Below are 12944 nucleotides of genomic sequence, written 5' to 3'. Positions count from 1 at the left end.
AAATTCTGGGAACGATTTGGAAGGATTTTTAATCTGAAAGTTTTATATAATTTTCCTGTATATCTCTTGTGTTTCTCATAAAAGTTTCAGGGGAATTTATCATGTGGATTTGCTGATAGAAATTCACAAGTTCACTGTCTCCAGAGAGCCTACTGTGCGAATTCCAGAATTGCCAAAGCTTCTTGATTGAGCATTTCTAACTCTCTTTCTACTTGTTTGGTGTTATTTTTTTTTTCATTTTGTTGCTATTGAGTTTAATAAAAAAAAAAAAAAAATTATTTCTCTTGCTTTTGTGTGTTTTGAATTGTTTCATGTTGATTTGCATTTTAGTTTAGTTTGTTCTTTGTTCTTAATTTTTTTGAGCTTGATTAGTGCATGACCCGAAGAAAACATACCTCTTTTGTTGAATTAGATCCAGAAATTGAAAGGACTATTTCTAGATTGAGAAGATCACAACCTATTCTTGATTCTCATTTGGTTTGTAATTCAACAATGGAAGGTATCTTAGGACATGAGCATGTGCATAATGAGGGCCATGGGAATGAGAATTTGCATGATGATGGCCATGTTAATAATGAATTTGAAGGCTTGCATAACCCTAGAGAGGAGAGGAGCATTAGGCAATTAACTCAACCTAATTGGCATGATAATCCTTATGGCTTATATGTTCCTCCTACTAATGTTCAATTTGAAATTAAATCCTCTTTGATTAATGCATTGCCTAAATTTCATGGGTTACCAGGAGAGGATTGCCATAGGTTTTTGCATACTTTCCTATTGGTTTGTGATACTATGAAGCCTATGCATGTAAATGTTGATGATGTTCAAGCTAAGGCTTTTGTATTTTCTCTTGAAGGTTTAGCAAAGGAGTGGTATTTCAACTACCCTTCTTATGTGAAAGTGAGCACATGGGCCGAGCTAAGAAGACTCTTCTTAGATAAATTCTTTCCAAATTCCAAGGTCACCAATTTGAGGAAGCAAATCTATGGGGTCCAACAAGGAGAGGATGAGAGTCTCTATGAGTATTGGACTAGATTCCAAGGCCTTTTGGCTAAATGCCCACACCATCAAATTTCTAGTGAGAATTTAGTCCAATATTTCTATGAGGGCTTGATTCCAAGAGACAAAGTTAACATTGATGCCGCTAGTGGTGGATGCTTGATTGACTCCTTAAAGGCTTGGGAACTAATTGACAAGATGGCTTCAAGTGGTGCTCAATACTCTACAAGGGAAAAGAGAAATGTGAATATGGTAGGTTCCTCAATTCTTAATGATTCATATGTGGACTTGCTAGCTGCCAAGATTGGGAGAATGTTGGCTCCACAAATATCTCAAGTGAGCAATGTAAGTACTTCTCAAGCACTTGTCCCTTATTCTTGTACTTTTTGTGACTCACCTATGCATGTAGAAAGCAATTGTCCTATTAAGTTTGAACAAGTAAATGCTATCTACAATGGAAAACAATCCTATGGTGGGAGGCAAGGGCAAGGAGCTTATTCTAATACTTACAACCCTTCATGGAGAGACCATCCTAATTTCTCCTATTCAAATCCAAATGTGGCTTTACAAGACAATCAACAAAGAGGATCCTATCAAAACACCTTTGGCCGTGACCCTCCACCTCATTTGTCTCAAGGTAGCTCTTCTCAAAGCTACAATCCAAGTGGTAATTCTCTTGCACCTTCTTCTAATTCTTATAGTGATAGGAGGCTTGTTCCAATTGAGAGTTCTTCTAATTCAAACTCTTCTAATGATGTGAATGTGTTACGTAAGCAGTTGATTGAAATGAACTCTTTGTATAAAAACATGTATGATGGCTTAGGGAACAAGGTAGAGAGTATGGGTAACAAGTGTGAGAACATGAACTCTAAAATTGATGCCCTTACTTCTCAAATGAATATGCTTGCTAACCAATTAAGTGCAGCCAATGCTCAAGCCTCTACATTACCATCCAACACCGTTGCTAATCCTAAAGCTAATCTTAATGCTATCACATTGAGGAGTGGCAAGGAGTTGGGAGAAAGAGTACAAGAAGACAAAAGACAAGGGAAGGCCGAGAAGCCCTCTTTAAATTCTTCAATTGATGTTAATGTTTCTAGTTCTTCTTTTGCTCCTAATGATGCATCTTTTTGTAGAGATGATGAGGATGAAAACATTGAGGAGATCATATGTGAGCAACCACCATCTAAGGTGGAAAAGGGGACTATGGCCGAGTTGTTTAGTAAGGAAAAAGAGGGAGAGGCCGAGCAAAGTGAAACAAGAAAGGAGAGTTCAAGGAAGGAAGAAGGAAAGCAAAGTCAAGAGATTATGAAGAAGCTTCCTTTTCCACAAGCACAAGTGGTCCCTAAGCAAGTAAAGGGACAATTTGATCAAGAGGTATATGATTTCTTCCACAAGATTCATGTTAATGTACCCTTGATGGATGTAGTTAAGAACTTTCCTAAGTATGCCAAATTTTTGAAAGATTGTTGTACAAATAAAAGAAAATTTAGGCCTAATGCAAGGGTACAATTACCCTCATCTGTGAGTGCTATCATGAAGCCTCAACTCCCTATAAAATGTGAGGACCCCGGTTCCTTCACAATTCCATGCAAGATTGGCAACACACATTTTTCTCATGCATTGATAGACTTAGGTGCAGCCATTAATGTTATGCCTCTTTCAATTTATCATGCCTTGAGTCTTGATTGCATGCATAAGACACCTATGATATGCCAATTAGCGGATAGAAGTGTTAGAAGACCACATGGAGTAGTAGAAGACTTGTTGGTTTGTGTTAAAGGTCTATTATTTCCTGTGGATTTCTATGTGCTTGATATGTCAAAAGAAGGGAGTGGGGATGATATTTTGATTTTAGGAAGGCCATTTATGAGGACTGCCCGTACATTGATTGACATGGAAAAAGGTAGTTTGATTTTGAAATGTGGAGAGGATCATGTTATTTTTAATATATATGAAGCAATGAAACATCCTTTTGAGGATTATTCTTTGTTAGGTGTAAGTTCCATTGAGTTATTGCTTCATGATGCTTGTGAGTCTCACATGCTTGATTCTTTCTCACATGTTGATGATGATTTGTCTCTTGTTACTACTACATGTATTGATGGATGTAGTTGTCCTATTTGTTTAGAGATTGATGCATGCTTGAATGATGCAACTACTTCTTCTCATGATTTGTTTAAAATATCTCCTATGCTTGATCTTGAAATGCTTGAGAAGGGTATATCTTCTTGTGTTGTAGGTACTAAAGCCATTAAGGCCGAATCTATGAGTTTTTCTCCACTCGAGCTTGATGTTCTTAGGATTCCCAAGCTATTGGAGGAAAATTCTACACTTTCACATGTCGAGGCCGTGGCTCAAGTCCAAGCACTTGAGGACAAGTTGCAAGAAAAGGGGGAGGCTGTAAAGAAAGAAGAGGAGAAATCAAAAACAAGTGAGAAGCCTAAAAGACAAGATAGTACCATGGAATATTCCACCAAATTAGACTTGAAGAAGCTCATTCCCTCTTGTGTAGAGCCACCTACCTTGGAGTTGAAGCCTTTACCATCCAATCTCAAGTATGCATATCTCATTGAGAATGAGAAGCTTCCGGTAATAATTTCTAACTCTTTATCTCTTGAGGAAGAAAATGCATTACTTGATGTGTTGAGAAAGAACATACATGCTATTGGTTGGACTTTGGCTGACATTCCTGGTATTGACCCTATTGTGTGCACACATAAAATTTTTCTTGAGGACAATGCTAAGCCCATTAGGCAACCACAAAGGAGACTTAACCCATTGATTTTAGATGTGGTAAAGAAAGAGGTTGTTAAGCTACTTAGTGCTGGGATCATCTATCCTATAGCTGACAGTGAGTGGGTGTCTCCAACCCAAGTTGTACCTAAGAAAGGGGGGATTACTGTGGTAAAAAATGAGAAAGGAGAGCTTGTTCCAACTAGAGTTCAAAATGCTTGGAGAGTGTGCATAGACTATAGGAAGCTCAATAATGTGACTAGGAAGGACCATTTTCCTTTGCCTTTTATTGATCAAATGCTTGAGAGATTGGCTTCCAAGTCCCATTATTGCTTCCTAGATGGGTTTAGTGGGTATTTTCAGATTCCTATAGCTCCTAGTGACCAAGATAAGACTACCTTTACATGCCCCTTTGGTACATTTGCCTATAGGAGGATGCCTTTTGGTCTTTGCAATGCACCTGGTACTTTTCAAAGATGCATGATGTCCATATTTTGTGATTTTATTGAACATTGCATGGAAGTCTTTATGGATGATTTTACTGTGTATGGTGAGTCCTTTGATTCATGCTTGCATTCTTTAGATAAAGTGCTTGGTAGGTGCATTGAAAAGAAGCTTGTGCTTAACTTTGAAAAATGCCATTTCATGGTAGATAAAGGAATTGTTTTAGGCCATTTGATTTCTTCCAATGGCATAGAGGTGGATAAGGCCAAAGTAGATGTGATTGCTTCTTTGCCATATCCTGTTTGTTTGAAAGATTTGAGATCATTTTTGGGACATGCAGGCTTTTATAGGAGATTTATAAAGGGGTTTAGTGAAATTGCTTTGCCTATGTCTAAACTCTTACAAAAAGATGTTGATTTTGTTTTTGATGATGCTTGCAAAAGGAGTTTTGACACTTTGAAAAGCATGCTCATTTCCCCTCCCATTCTTAAAGCCCCAAATTGGTCTTTGCCTTTTGAGTTGTCATGTGATGCTTCTAATTTTGCTGTGGGAGCTATGCTTGGTCAAAGAGAGGGCAAGTTATCATATGTGATTGCTTATGCATCTAGGACCCTAGATTCAGCTCAGGTTAATTACACCACAACTGAGAAAGAGTTGTTTGCTATTGTTTTTGCACTTGATAAATTTAGATCATATCTTCTTAACTCTAAAGTTGTTGTGTACACTGACCATGCTGCTGTGAGGTACTTGTTTAAGAAGACAGATTCTAAGCCTCGCTTGATTCGATGGGTGATCTTGATGCAAGAATTTGATGTGGAGATAAGGGATAGGAGTGGTTCTACCAATCAAGTAGCGGATCATTTGTCTAGACTACCTCATTTAAAAGCTACTATGGTAAACTCTAACCCTACTATTCCTTGTGATTCATTTCCTGATGAGGCATTGTGTGCCATTTCATCTAAGCCTCCATGGTATGCCTCTTTTGCTAACTATATTGAGTGTAGAGTCTTGCCTCCTTGTGCTTCACGTTTTGCCATTGAAAAATTGAAAAGAGAGTCTAGATTTTACATTTGGGAACCACCTTTGATGTGGAAGATTTGTAGTGATAAAGTGATTAGGAGGTGTGTTGATGATGTTGATGTGCCTTCTGTTCTTGAATTTTGTCACTCTCATGCATGTGGTGGTCATTTTAGCTCAAATAAGACAGCTAGGAAGGTTTTAGATTGTGGATTGTATTGGCCTAGCTTGTTTAAAGACTCTTATGAATTTTGTAAAGCATGCTTGAAATGTCAAAAGGTTAGTAGTTGGGGTAAGAGACATGAAATGCCTCAACAACCCATTTTATTTTGTGAGATTTTTGATGTTTGGGGCATTGACTTCATGGGTCCCTTTCCACCATCCTTTAGTTTTGAGTACATATTACTTGGTGTTGATTATGTTTCAAAGTGGATTGAAGCCATTCCTACTAGAACTTGTGATGCTAAGATTGTTTTGAAGTTTCTCAAATCTAATATTTTTTGTAGGTATGGAGTTCCTAAGGCCTTGGTAAGTGACCAAGGATCCCACTTTTGCAATAAGATGATGAAGGCTCTCTTGGCTAAATATGGGGTGCATCACAAAATCTCTACACCGTATCATCCCCAAACTAATGGCCAAGCCGAAGTATCAAATAGAGAAGTCAAGAAGATCCTAACCAAGGTGGTGAACACAAATAGGAAGGATTGGTCTTTACACTTAGAGGATGCTTTGTGGGCTTATCGGACCGCTTATAAGACTCCCATTGGCATGTCTCCTTTTCGATTGGTATATGGAAAGGCTTGTCACCTCCCTGTGGAGATAGAGCATAGGGCCTATTGGGCCATCAAGAAACTAAACTTGGATTTCCATCTTTCGGCTAAGGAGAGATTTCTTCAAATGCAAGAACTTGAGGAGCTTAGGTTGGATGCCTATGAGTCTTCTAGAATCTATAAGGAGAAAACAAGGATCCTTCATGACAAGCTAATCTTGAGGAAAAAGTTCCAAGAAGGAGATCAAGTCCTCTTGTTCCAAACAAGGTTTATTCATAAGCATGCCAAGTTGAAGTCTAAGTGGGAGGGACCATATCTAGTGACCAAGGTGTTTCCCTATGGGGTTTTGCAACTCTTGAATAAAGCCACGGGTTCCACTATGCAAATCAATGGTCACCTATGCAAGCTCTACAAAGATGCCAAATCACTTCAAAAGGAGGAGGACTTCTCTCAACATGTTTTTGAACCACCATGATAAGGTTGTATCTCTCTAACCTTGAGCTTTTACCTTCCTTTAATTGATATATTTAATGATAGGTATAGTTCAAGTGTGGGGGAGATGAACCTAGTAGGAAAATTAGAGTTTATTTGCTTTATTTGACTTCTTTGTTTTGTGTTTTAGTTTGAAAAAAAAAATATCTGCACCACACTTTTGTTATGCATTCATTATTGATCTCACCTTATTTTATCACTAGTCTATACATACATTGAGGACAATGCATGATTTAAGTGTGGGGGAGAGAAATAAACATTTTGTTTTGTTTGTTTGGTTTTGTTTGGTTTTGCAAAAAAAAAAATTCAAAAAAAAAATTTCTTTGTTTTGTTTTGTTTGAGGTTACTTAATTACCTAGCTCTTGAATGGATATTTTGATTCTTGAGATGTGGTAATTTTTAGGATTGAATAGGTGTGAAATGAACATTCTTTTACCTTGAATTAATGGATTAGAGTGGCATATTACCCATTCATGGAAGAGGCTAAACACTCATGTGTGATTAATTCCTTAGTGATGTTACCCTCTAGAATTTGTTTCACTTCTTAATTAAGACCATATATCTTGCACTTGTTTGATAGGAGATGAGAGATGGCATTCATAAAAAATAGCCAAGAGCCAAATAGCCAACCTATTATTATTTATTATCCTTTGTTAGCCACTTTGAGCCTTTGGTTTGATTCTTAAAAAAAAAATATTCACCCTATTTTTCCCCAAGGAATGCATGTTACACTTTTATATGTCTTTTTAATATTCATTGCATGTCCTAGATCAAATGAGTGGATGCCTATTATCATTTCTCTATCCATTACTTCCATTGTTTTCAAAGAGTTAGGGGCAACAAAAAAAAAAACAACAAAGATAGATTTGAAAAAAAAAATTAGTCAAAAAGAAAAGAAATAAAGTTGCTAGAAAAAGAAAAAAAAGAAGAAAAAAAAGAAAAGAAAGAAAAAAAAAATAAAAATAAAAAGTTGCCTAGCTCATCCATTCCATTTGTTTTATTATTTCTTATCATTTCTTTCCATCCTCATTGTGTTAAGGTGTTCACTCAATTGAGTTAGGTTATGCTTTGCATATTAAGGGGATATATCTTGATTTAGCATTATTTTGATGCTAACCCTATTTTTTTTTATATACATGCATTTCTTAGACATCCTTTCATTACCTATATCACAACCTAATAAAGTCCATTTGATTCTTGATTGCAAGTGCTATTTAGTGATGGAGATGTAGAAGGGTTACAAATTCATAGTAGGGTTTATCCTAAGAAATTTTGAGTGAAATTTAATACCTTATACACTTTGAGTGATGAGAGCAAACACTTAACCTAGAGAGGCTTACTCTTTGACATTGATTCTTGGTAAGGGTTTGTTTGTGATGTGCATAATTCTTTCGTAATTATTGCCACATTGATTGATAATTTGTAGAAGTTCATGAGCTAGTATTTTAGTGACTTGAAACAATGTTTTTCTCTTATTTCTTTGTCTTATAGTTTCTTTTGGGACCTTTTTCACTTGATTTTGCCCGGAGTGCAAAAGCTAAGTGTGGGGGAATTGATAGAACACATTTGTTACCCACTTTTATTTGTCAATTAGGACCATTTTATTAATGATTTATCACCTTCAAGTGCACACATTGCATTAGATTTGGAACTTTGCCTAAGTTTCTAAGATCAGTGCACTAGGGGCATTTTGGTCCAAAAAATGAACTTTTGAGAAAATGTACAAGAAAAATTGACAAAGTGCATTTTATGTCCAGTTGATGAATGGTGAAATTATATTTTTAAAATTCATTTTAGTTTGGGAGTAATTAAATAAAAAAGTCAACACTTTCTTAAGTGTCTTAGTTTGTCCTAGTTTTTGGTTTGCCTTTGTGTGAAAATTTTTATATAATTTTGTGCAGCCTGAAACTTGGTTAATTTAATAAATTCTCCCTTCTAATTATGAATTTAATTCTGGACATGAATTAGATTTTATTATATCATATGCTATTTAATTGAATTATGTGATTTATGTGACATAGGTGGCATGTGACTTGTGCATCAATTGGGCAATTGAGGTCAACACTCCTTGAGGACAATGGCTGATGGTTTGCACGTGAATTATGATTATTTTGAGGGATTAGATCAGCTAAAATGATGTGGATGACACATGGGAAATTAGGCACACATTGGAATCATCTACAAACCAATAGGAAGTTGCCACCTTGCAAGTGTGACAAGGCTCCCATTTACATTTTAATTTCTTTTTCCTTATTTTAATTAAGCTTCAGCTGATGGGAGACACCAAGGAGCACGCCATTTTAAGTCCCAAATGGGATCCAACACATATCTCATTCATCTTCCACATTCTCTCTCTCTTGTTCATAGTGTTCTTCATTTTCTCTCTTTTGTTCTTCATTTTCCAGCACCCTAACCTCCATTTTCAGCCACCAAACCTCCACAAAACTCATACCATTCTTCTCCTCTCTTCATTTTCGTTCCATCCCTTCCATTTTCACAAGGATTGAAGCTCATTTCATCATTCAAGAGCTATGGAGTTTGGCCTTCACAAGCAATCACTAGGGTTCTTGAAGATGAAGATTGGCTAAGTTTCTTTGTGGAATCCTAGAGAGATGAAGATGGAGGATGAGTCTTGAGCTTCAAATTGGCTAAGTTCTTTTGTTTCCTATCCTCTTCTCTTTTTACTAGATGGTTAGATTCCTTAATCTAGGGTTTAATCATCTTAGCTTATAAATTCTAATTTGAATTTGATGTTGATGTAAAGAGAGAGGATTGTTTCATTTAATTTCTTCCTTGGACAGCCATGACTGAATTTTGCCACTCTTTGTTTGGCACATAATCTTGTGTTTTTCAATTAGTGAATTTCTTGTGTTAATATTGCATAATCTTGTGGTGTTAATGCTTGTGTTGTTGAGTAGCTTGACATAATCTTGTGGTTGCTCAATTTATGTGTTTGACCATGGCTGTTGAGAGAGGATTTTGAATGAATCACTTGGCTAATGTCTTCACCAATTGGTTAATTGAACTAGGGACTTTAATCTAAGACCTAGGGAGGTTAGCTAATTAGGTTAATTGGCTTAGGATAATTTTCTTAAGTCATGACAGCTTTAGTCAAGAGGAAAGGGAAGCTAAACTTAGCCTAATCATGAGAAGATAATGAGTCCAAAATCAACTAATCTCTAGGGTTCCATTATTGTAAAAAGGGAAGTTCATTTCACTCACTTTCACTAGCATTTTAATTACTTGCATATTAGGTAATTAGTTTAGATAATTAGCTAGATAACTAAATTCCTACAAACTTTGGTTGATTTATTTCACTAGATAACTTTCAATTAGACTTAAAACCATTCCTTGGGAGATGACCTAGGGTTGGCCCTATATTGCATTAGGGTTAGCTTTAGTGTAATTTTGAGGATAAGCGACTAATTTCCTATCAACGGGACGGGGGTGTCCCGGTCCCGTCCCGTCCTGTGAACACCCCTACTTAAAACCATTCCTTGGGAGATGACCTAGGGTTGGCCCTATATTGCATTAGGGTTAGCTTTAGTGTAATTTTGAGGATAAGCGACTAATTTCCTATCAGTTTGCATGTATTATAATCATAAAGAATAGAAGTTACACTTAAGGAAGTGTAACTAAATAAGGTACCTTAGATAGGCTAAGGAACTATTTAAGGAAGATTTATAAATGTTATACTACCTTAGGGTGTTGAAGTGGTCAATACTCAGGAAAGGTAGACACGAGTAAAAGGTATGATCTCAGTGGGAGTTCACCAATGAGAAGGTATGGACTTTTGATATTCTATGGCACACTGCCAGTACTCAGTGTTGCCTTACATATTGTGGGCTCAGTGCACTAAAGTGGTTAGTGTATTGAATGTTCGACACCTCTCAGTGGGGGAGGGAATCCGACATATGATGTGTGAGGTTGAGTGCCTAGGCCAAGGTAGCCCTCACATGGTAAGTAAGTCGGGCTAGCTCTGGGAAGGAGTTAGCTTTGACTGCTCAGGATTCATATTGAAGGGGTATAGGCGGTTCGGTGGATTAGATCATGCTTTAGATTATGTTTTATGCCTGTGAAGGTACAAGTGGGTATAAAGTTTACCTACGAGTTAAAGAGTGCCAAGGGCATTCTCTTGGTCATGAAAGGCCATACTGGCCTATGTCATACATTCATGAATTTTAAATGGCTAAATTATATACTATGTTGGATTTATTATTCGTGTATTCAATTATGACTTACTTTGTAATAATTAATATAGATTTCTCTATTACTGAGACTGTGATTGTCTCACCTCTTTCTTTTCAATATTTCTAGGTCCAGGCGAAGGAACCAGTAGAGGACGGGAAAAGGAGTAGAGCTAGGGGTTGTTTGTGAATTGTAAAGAACTGCAACCCCTTTCTTTTGAGAAAATTTATTGTAATGTATTTAGAATTAGGGTGCTGGTAGGATGTGATTATGTATATGTGTGTGAGTATGTGTGTATTGTATGGCTTGTGTGTGAATTTTTATTTACTTATAGACTTGTGGCTAGGAAACTTGGCTATGATATATGATTTTGATGGATTTATTTAGTAGACTAAGTTTCCACTACAAGCAAATATTTATTTTGGTATATATGTGATTCCACAAGCAAATGCAAAGTGGTTGCATTGCAAATGGTGTGCTATAGGCAAATATACACCTTGGATAGAGAGAGTGGGTGCATGGGCCCCACAGAGATCTCTGAGCCAAGTGAAAATGTTTAGCATGTGTATCCATATGTGTATATGATATTTGGAATAGTTTTTAGCCACTCTTGTGTGATTTGTGCATTTTGGGAGTTTAGGATCCATTTTGGGAAATGGCACTCGGGTGGTCAAAATTTAGTATAAAGGGTTTTTCTATCATTTAAATGTTCTATCAGGTTTTTTTAGTCCTATTTGACATGTTTAAAGTGTTCTCACAGGTTTGTGACCATTAGGATGAGATTTGGATAATTTTGAAAATGGTTTTTACTAAAAAACTGCACTTTTGCATCCGGGTGTCCAAATCTTAATCTAACCATTGGATTTCTCTAAAATTTGGGTCACAAATAAAAAATTTTATAATCTTCATGTGGGCTTTAGAATCACATTGATCGAACATCGGACGGAGAAATGGCACACTCCGGAATTTGGTCCGGAGGAGCTGTCATGACAGCAAAAGTGATGATGTTGCAACATGCACGAAATTCAATCCGTCCGTTGGATCTTTTCCAAATTTGGTATGATAATATTACTCTTTAAAATTGACATGTGGGATTTGAAATCACTCTAATCAGAGGTCAGATGATGAAATGGTGCACTCTAGAAATTAGTCCGGAGGTGCTATCATCACAGCAAAAATGACCAAACTCGTAACATGTTCAATTTTTAATCTGATCGTTGGATCTTTTTGAAATTTGGTACACTTATAGTACCCTTTGAATGTAATGTGTGAGCTTTAAAATTACTTTGATCGCGGACCGGGTGACAGAACGATCAGATCCACTTATAGTACCCAGAAGTTGGCCCGGGAGGGCTGTCATGACAGCAATTTAATGCTGTCATGACAGCATCTTTTTACCCCGCTTTCGCCTAACTTGCTTCTGTGCACTATAGGTAAAACCTATAAATTTTTTTATTTAAAAAGGTTTTAAATGTTTATTTTAAAATCATATATCTGCTTAGTGATTTAAATGGTTTGTTTCCTAAGTTGGTTTTAGGATTAATTCCTTAACCATACTTAGCTTATTTGAATTATGTGATTTTTGGATAACACTCAGGGCAAGTATTACATTCAACGTAACTAATTTTAACATCCCAGACAACAAACTGAAATCAGTATACCTTGGATATAAAGGCTTCTCTATATTAGTGCATAAGTTATTATACACATACACTTGTTTAAAGGCCTCTTCCCTAACATTATGGATCATGTCCTCTAACCAATCTTCATCCATATCTACTTCATCACCAAGATCATTATCAACTTCCACATGTTAAGACATACCATTACAGTTTTCCAATCATTCACTTTGCCAAATTCATATCGTATAATTCTTGCAAATCCCATCACAAATCAAGTATTCTCTTATTTTAGCAATACTTAGTCTCCTCCCATTCAAGCAATTTACACAAGGACAATAGAACTTTCCACTATTGTCAACAACATTTTTCTTAGCAAATTCCAAAAACTCCTTCACACCATTATCATACACATCACTTGTTCGTCTAGCATTCATCCAACTATGATCCATATGTTACTATCTAAAGGAAAATAAAACTAATGTGCATGTTATCGTCTTCAAACTATTTCAAAAAAATATAAATTCCTAATTAATCTATGATTTTAATTAATTTAGGAAAAATAATAGAGTTAAAAAAATTTTCAACAAAGTCACCTCTAAAAATTAGACCTCCCAAAAATTTTACAAGAGGAAATTTATAATTTTACACTAAATAAATAATCACATGCAACACCTAA

The 12944-nt window shown here is 36.2% G+C and overlaps 1 non-coding gene across 1 annotated transcript; it reads right to left on the bottom strand.

Annotated features, from left to right (window-relative positions):
• Positions 1 to 966: 966 nt before the first annotated feature.
• Positions 967 to 1073, bottom strand: LOC129296898 (small nucleolar RNA R71). Its single transcript, XR_008590051.1, has one exon. It is a non-coding gene; the product is annotated as a small nucleolar RNA R71 (small nucleolar RNA).
• Positions 1074 to 12944: the final 11871 nt, after the last annotated feature.

Source organism: Prosopis cineraria, unplaced genomic scaffold (genome assembly GCF_029017545.1).
Source record: "Prosopis cineraria cultivar Desert tree isolate PC_DT_omini unplaced genomic scaffold, ASM2901754v1 PC1, whole genome shotgun sequence".
Taxonomy (NCBI): Eukaryota; Viridiplantae; Streptophyta; class Magnoliopsida; order Fabales; family Fabaceae; genus Prosopis; species Prosopis cineraria.
Note: the sequence above shows the minus strand (reverse complement) of the source record. Positions and strands in the feature narration are given on the sequence as shown.